Consider the following 7,515-nt stretch of genomic DNA (forward strand, 5'->3'; position numbering starts at 1 on the left):
GGGCCCTAGGGACCCCATTCCTTTAGTCCCTAGGGCCCTGAGCAAACTATGGTGAGAATTGTTTCCAAGTTCTGAGAGTAGAAAGCTATGTGCTGTTGAGCACAGCAAGAGAGGCCCCTGCCCTTTTCCTGCCGGAGTTTCTTACTCCCCAGCTAAGTTGTCAGGGCACCAATGTTTAAGGGCCTCATCTAAAACGCAGTCTCCGAGGATGACACAAACCACTTCGGATTGTTTTGAAACTGAAAAACACCCTAGAGTTTGTTCTTCGGCTTAACCTTTTGGGAGGCTTTCAAATTCTATTTTTCTCATCACTGACAGAGATATTAAATGTTTTAGTGATATTTTTATGTTAAATGCTCCCACAGGCTCATTTTAGATGTTTCCAGAGAATAGACATGAAGGCTTCAGGTGGTAAATTCAAAGTTTGAGGATAAAAGCATTTAGGGCAGGATTGAAGGAAAAGACAGCCTTCCTTATTTGATCTTTGATTCTTCTTCTTCTTCTTTTTTTTTTAAAGATTTTATTTATTTGACAGAGAGAGGTACAGCGAGAGAAGGAACACAAGCAGGGGGAGTGGGAGAGGGAGAAACAGGCCCTCCACTGAGCAGGGAGCCCCACTTGGGACTCGATCCCAGGATCCTGAGATCATGACCTGAGCCGAAGGCAGACGCTTCACGACTGAGCCACCCAGGCGCCCCATTGATCTTTTCTTCTAAGAGGAGGGAGATATTGAAGTGTGAAGACTCATTCTATAACCTGTAAGAGACAAACAGCAAGTCAAATGTGCTGGGGAGGCCGAGCACAGACACTGATCAGGGAAAGTGGCTAATCGTCAAAAGTTAACTCGAGACACTAAGTTATTTCAGGCACAAGGTTTGTATAGCAGAGGGTCTTTGGGGACCTGGGCAGAGAATCAGCTCATGTTAATGGCTGATTGCTTTGGCGAGACTGAAGTTACCGTCACAGGACCTCTGCTCCGAATCCCCCTGGCTTCACAGTAAGGAGCAGTGAGGAGTCAGTGGTCAGCTTTATTTCTCTTGTTTTTCTGCCCTGACAATGATCAAACTACAGGTGTGCATTTGACAGAGATTCCAAATGCGAGAGAAGGAGGGAGGGGGTGGAGAGAGGGAGGGGGTGGAGGAGGAGGAGGGGAGAGCTGTCTGGGGAGCGAATTTGTGGTTTGTCAAGAAATAAGTACTGACATCTCACTTTTTAAAAAATAAAAATTGTATTTTATTTTATTTTTTTATTTTTATTTTTTAAAAGATTTTATTTATTTATTTGACAGATTGAGACACAGCGAGAGGGAACACAAGCAGGGGGAGTGGGAGAGGGAGAAGCAGGATCCCCGCGGAACAGGGAGCCCATGTGATGCGGGGCTAGGTCCCAGGACCCTGGGATCATGACCTGAGCCAAAGGCAGCCACTTAACAACTGAGCCACCCAGGCACCCCTAAAAATTGTATTTTAAAATAGCTTTCCATTAAAAAATTTTTTTAAGATTTATTTGTTTATTTGAGAGAGAGAGAGAGCGCGAAGGCGAGCACACAGAGGGAGAGGGAGAAGCAGACTCCCCACTGAGCAGGGAGCCCAGTGTGGGGCTCAATCCCCGGACCCTGGGATCATGACCCGAGCCATAGGCAGACGCTCAACAGAATGAGCCACCCAGGCACCCCAATAGTTTTCCATTTATAGAGAAATTGCCAAGGTAGTACAGACAGTTCCCGTATGCCCCACACCCTTTTCCCTATTGTTAACGTCTCACATTAGTATGGTTACAATTAATGAGCTAATATGGATATATTCTTATTTACTAAAGTCCATAGTTTATTCAGATTTCTTTAGTTTACACCTAATGTGCATTTTCTCTTCCAGGATCCACGTTACATTTAGTCACCACGTCTCCTTAGGTTCCTCTTGGCCATGACAAGTCTCTCAGGCTTTCCCTGTTTGATGACCTGACAGTTCTGAGGCATAACGACTACGTATTTTATAGACTGTCTCCTCTTTGGGATCTGCCTCTTTTTCTCTCATTTCCAAAGTTACTAAGGTTAGCCCTTTTTTTCTCTCTACCCCCTTCCATGAGGTTATTTCATACATTTACATTACAGTTCGATTCTTTTGCCACATTCTGCATTCCATCCTGGGATCCTCTGACTTCCCAAATGATTTTTAAAAACATGTCCATACATTGGGGGTACCTGGCTGGCTTAGTCGGAGGAGCGTGAGACTCGATCTCAGGGTCATTATTTCTAGACCTGTGTTGGGTATAGAAATTATTTTTAAAAAATCCGTACATTAAGGTATATTCTTTGTGCTGAAAAGTTCAAGGGGATTTGAAAAATGTGTTGCATCTGGTATTACAGTATCATACACAATAGTTTGAATGCCCTTAACGGTATCTGCTGTGCTTTTCCTATTCAACCCTCCCCCTGCCAAGCTGCTGGTAACCACTAATCTGTTTACTTTCTCTCTAGTTTCCCCTTTTCCAGAATATCATATAAATGGAATCATAGAGTATAGAGCCATTTCAGACTGGCTTCTTTCACTGACTGAAAGATTCTTGGTGGCTTCCTGTTTGGGGTGATTATGAAAAAAAGCGGCCATAAGTATTTGCATGAAAGTTTATGTGCAGATAGAAGTTTTCAGATTGGTTAGGTAAATACCTAAGGATGCAGCTGCTCATAAAATTCATAGAATGAGTTAGAAATTGTTTCTTCTCCTTCTGTTTTCTGGAAGAGGTGGTAGGGAATGGGCATTCTTTCTTCTTTAAATATTTGATGGCGTGTAGGAGGGAACCCATCCGGGCCCAGTGCTTGCTTTCTTTTTTGGAAAGTTACGAATTACTGATTTGATTTCTGTGATAGATAAAGGGATTTTCAGGTTGTGTGAGTTTGTGTCTTTCAAGCAACTCGTCCATTTCATCTAGGTCATCAAATTTGGGACATAGAGTTGTTCATAGTGTCCATTTATTATCCTTTTAATGTCTATGGAATCAGTCCTTTTTCTTGTTTTGTCTGTTTTTTTTTTTTATCTATCTTATTGATCTTTCAAAGAACCACTGTTTGGTTTTATTGATTTTCTTTAAGGTTTTTCCGTTTTCAATTTCATTGACATTTTCTGCTCTTTGTTTGTTATCATTGCTTTCCTTTTGTTTTCTTTAGGCTCATATTACCTGTGGTTCTCTAGTTTCCTGAGGTGGAGGCAGAGGGTATTGATTTGAGATCTTTCCTTCTTTTTTTCCTAGTATATGTATTTAATGTTACAGGTTTCCCCTGAAGAACTGTGTTTGCTGCATCCCACACATTTTGATAATTGCATTTTCATTTTCATCTAGTTCGAAATATTTTTTTAACTCTGCTTGAGACTTTTCCCTTGACCCGTGTGTTATTTAGAACTATGCCGTTTAATTTACAAACATCCGGGAGCTGTCTTTCTGTTCTGGATTTCTAGTGTAACTGTATCGTGATCAAGAGAGCAAACCTTGAATGTATTTATTCTTTAAAAATTTTAAAGAGATATTCTGGTCCATGCCCTAGGAAATGGTCTTGTTTTGTGAGTGTTCCATGTGAGCTTGAGAAGAATGTGTATTCTGCTTTTGTCTGATGGAGTATTCTGTACATATGACACATAAAAATAGGCTAAGTGGCATAAACAGACTCAGAACCAGATCTGTCTGTCCAGGTGCAATAAGGTCGTGTTATGTTGTGCCTAGAAGTCAAATTCTGCCCGGGAGACTCTTTTTGGGTTACTTGCAAGTTTCTCAACAACCTTATGAGTGATGGTACTACAGATGAGCAAACTGAGGCTCCTAAAAGTAAAAACACTTGCGTGAGCTCTTTCTGCCCTGAAGTGCCATGTCCTAGTACGGACAGCAACATTTGCTGCTCTTTCTACCAAATACTGTCGTGCCAGTTGCTCTGGTTCTGGGATGATTGATTAACTGGAGTTTTATGGAGGAAGAACTCGTCCTCTTTTTCAATCTAGCTGAATTAATCAGTGTAGGAGGTGGCAAGACTTATACAGGTGAAAAGAAAAGTCATCTTTAGCATGAACAAAAGGAACGTAGGAGGAACCAGGCAAGAATGGATTAGTAATAGGGTAAGGGCTAAAGAATGTGACACTTGAAGTCAAGGGCAATTAGGAAAGAAGTTTTTGTTTCAAAGAAAATGAAGTAGTCTGAGGAAGGGGGAAGAGAGCTGAAGTTTATCGGTGTTTTTGTGTCAGGCACTGTGCTGGGCACCTTTGCATCCATATCCTCCTGTGATGATGAGAACGAACCTGTGACATGTTCCCACAGCCTGTAGGGTCTCCCTCCCACTTCTGGCCTGCTGCATAATACCGCTTTCCAAGGAAGAAGTGGTGGAAACTTTGGAAAAGAATACAGGATGGTGACAGGATCCCAGACTGGGGCGGGGGGTTGGGGGGGATGTGCCATTGTCAGTCTTCAGGAAGGCATGGAACAAGAGAATGGCCATTTATCATGGGACAGGACAAGAGGGGCTGAGGGACTGGGGAAGGGAGGGACTTCCTCTAGAACAGAAAGGGGTGTGTGTGGAGGCCAAGCCAGGATTCTGGTGGTGGGATGAGCCCCTTGGCCCTTGTGAGGCACCGTTGGGCCCAATGTTCTGACCCACCTACTTCTTTGTATAAACTCCCTTAAGAATTTAGGGAGTTATAAGCAGAGCACATGGCATGATACTTGAATTTTTTCTAACACAGACTCCCTGGATCGTGGATAATGGCATGGAAATGTGCACATGTATGGTATCTGTTGAGAGAACTGCGTGCCCAAGGAGCTCTGCTCTAGACAGTATGGGATTGTTGCTGCGATCAGAGCTAAGTCATACCACTGGGGAAGAGGGGAGTCTTTAGCCCCCATTCTCTCCTGCCCTCCTTATTGTGCATCCGGAGAAAGAGGCAGAGGACCAGCAGTGGGGATGCCCGTCCCAGGTAGAGATGGCCCTGATGTTAGGAACCCTGTATTAGATCCGCCCAGTAGTGGGGCCCCATCAGCTACAACAGCTGGACAGCCACGCTAACCTAGGCCAACTGGTAAGTCAAGCCGGGATTTTGTTTTTCTGACCTTTTGACGATGGCTACCAGGCCTGCCTCCTGAGACTGAATCGACCTCCTGCAGGATCATCCTGGGAGGGAAGAAAGACATGCCCTGATAGGCAGGAAAGGAGCTTGGTGTACTTTCTCTTGAATATTAGGAAAAACATATACCTCCAGCTGGTGAGGTTGGATGTGTCAGCTATACATATAACTAGCCAATCTGCCCTGCACACGGATTGATAAATGGCTCACGAGTAATCCCTTGCTGTTGGGGTGTGGTAGGCATAGAAAGTAAGTGGTAAATGTATTCTGGATACTGAAAATGTATCAGATGTACATTTGTGTTAAGACCTGTCAGAATCCTTTTATGTCCCTCTAGCACCTAGTACAGAATTCAGTCTGAAATTCTACCTGGTACTATTATAGAGATTTTGGCAGCTTCACCAGGAAGAGGCAAAGAGAATGATCTCTGTAAATATTTGCTGATAGGTGGGTGACTGGGGGGATCGATGGATCTAAGGATGGGGGGTGAGTGGTTGGGTGGGGGAGTGGGTGAATAGATGGATGTATGGATGGGGGTAAGTGGATGGGTGGGTGGGTGGATAGATTGATGGAGGGAATAGCATTATTAGAATTGCTGAGACTCAGTGTTGATTGCAGAATTGAACAAGACCAAGCTCTTGTGTGTCTGGTTGTCAGCGGCCCTTCAGTACTGTCCTGTGGTGATGGCATTTCTGAATTTCTACTTGTGGGACATTATTCAACTGGAGCATGAACCTTGAAGGCCATTGTGGGTACAGAGCCCATCAGCTAGAACATGAATTTAGCTGGGCTAAATTAAATTTTCCAGGGGCTTCCCCAGCCACAGTCACTTTATTGCTCTGAGCCTCAGTTTCCTCATCCCCCTGAAGAGGACAAGAACCCCTAAATCACAGGATGGATACGAGGATTTAATAAAGCAATAGTGACAATTATGTTTGATACTTACAGAGAGGCTCTTAGCTGCGTGCCAGGAACCTTTTTAAGTGCTCGACATGAGGTAGCTGCTATGCCGTCCTTGTTTTACAGAGGAGACACTGAGTCACAGAGAGGTTAAGAGACTTGACCAAGGCCCCCAGCTAGTAAGGCAGATCTGGGCTTCAAACCCAGACAGGCTGGTTCCAGAGTGTGCACATTTAGGCCTTTTGCTATGCATCCTCTTGAATGTATAAAGTGCTGAGCACAGCCCCGGGCATGTGGTGGGTCTCAGGAAAGGGGTAATTCCTTTCCTCTTGGTTCATTAGTTGCCCTGAAATGGCAATGGTGGCCTGTGCCCCGGGGCCAGAGTCCGCAGGAGACTGGAGAAGCAGCTGGGGAATCCTGACTCAGCCAGCCATGCCAAAGCCCCTCGACTATGGCTTTTCTTTTTTATGCTTTTAGCTTCATCCTTAAAAAGTGAAAGGCACAGATTTCAAGATCCTTATGAATAAAATCCATGTTCCTTACCTCAGTCCAGGCCTGGTTAAGGAACAAGAAGCACATTTACTTCCAAAAGCAATTTAAGACAGTTCTGTGAACTACTGTGCAATTTTGGCGCACACGCACTTTAGAACGAAGTAATAAGAAAATTTCTTTTTCAAGTGTGCCAAGGGCTATGTTCACTAGTAGTAGTAATAGCATATTTTGTGTGTGTATGGGAGAGATACACGGGGCGGTGGTCAACTTTCGATTCCTTTCTACTCTTAGTTCCCTGGATGTTTTATAATGAGACCATTACTTAGTTATTCAGAATCAGAAATAGAAGATGCACACCAAAGCAGGCAGGAACGAAGCTCCCAGGAATGAAGCAGGCAGTGTATCTCAGGGGTTGGGACCATTGTCTTGGGAGGTTGGATACCGTCCCCGCTTCCACTCCTTGCTGTGTGACCCCAGGTTAGTCTCTGTCCCTCTCCAAGCCTCAGCCTCTTCACCTGAAACACAGTCCTAGTTTTGTGGACAGTTGCTGGGATCATCAAACAGGATTCTGTTATGTTACCATGAACAGAAGTGCTGGATAACCAGAAGGGATAGCACTCATTTCTGGAAGGCATAGGTGTCTGGAGTCAGGCGGACCTAATTTGAGTTTCTGCTCAGGCATTCTCTTGCTGAGCCTTGGTTTACTCATTTTCAAAACCGGGATAGTCATACTCACATAACAGGATTTTTTTTTTTTTTTGGATCCGATGAGATTAATAATATGCATAAAATGTTTGGCACTGTTCATGGTAGGCAAGAAGTGTTCCATAAGCGTCAGTAATTGGGGCGCCTGGCTGGCTCAGTGGGAAGAGCATGCAACTCTTGATCTCGGGGTCGTGAGTTCGAGCCCCACATGGGGTGTAGAGTACTTAAATAAATAAAACTTAAAAAAATAATAGTAAATGTACTGGGTATTTACCCCAAAGATACAAATGTAGGGATCCGAAGGGGTACGTGCACCCCA

This window comes from Eumetopias jubatus, unplaced genomic scaffold (genome assembly GCF_037043125.1).
Source record: "Eumetopias jubatus isolate StellerSeaLion01/CBP00866 unplaced genomic scaffold, mEumJub1_p1.0 scaffold_5, whole genome shotgun sequence".
Taxonomy (NCBI): Eukaryota; Metazoa; Chordata; class Mammalia; order Carnivora; family Otariidae; genus Eumetopias; species Eumetopias jubatus.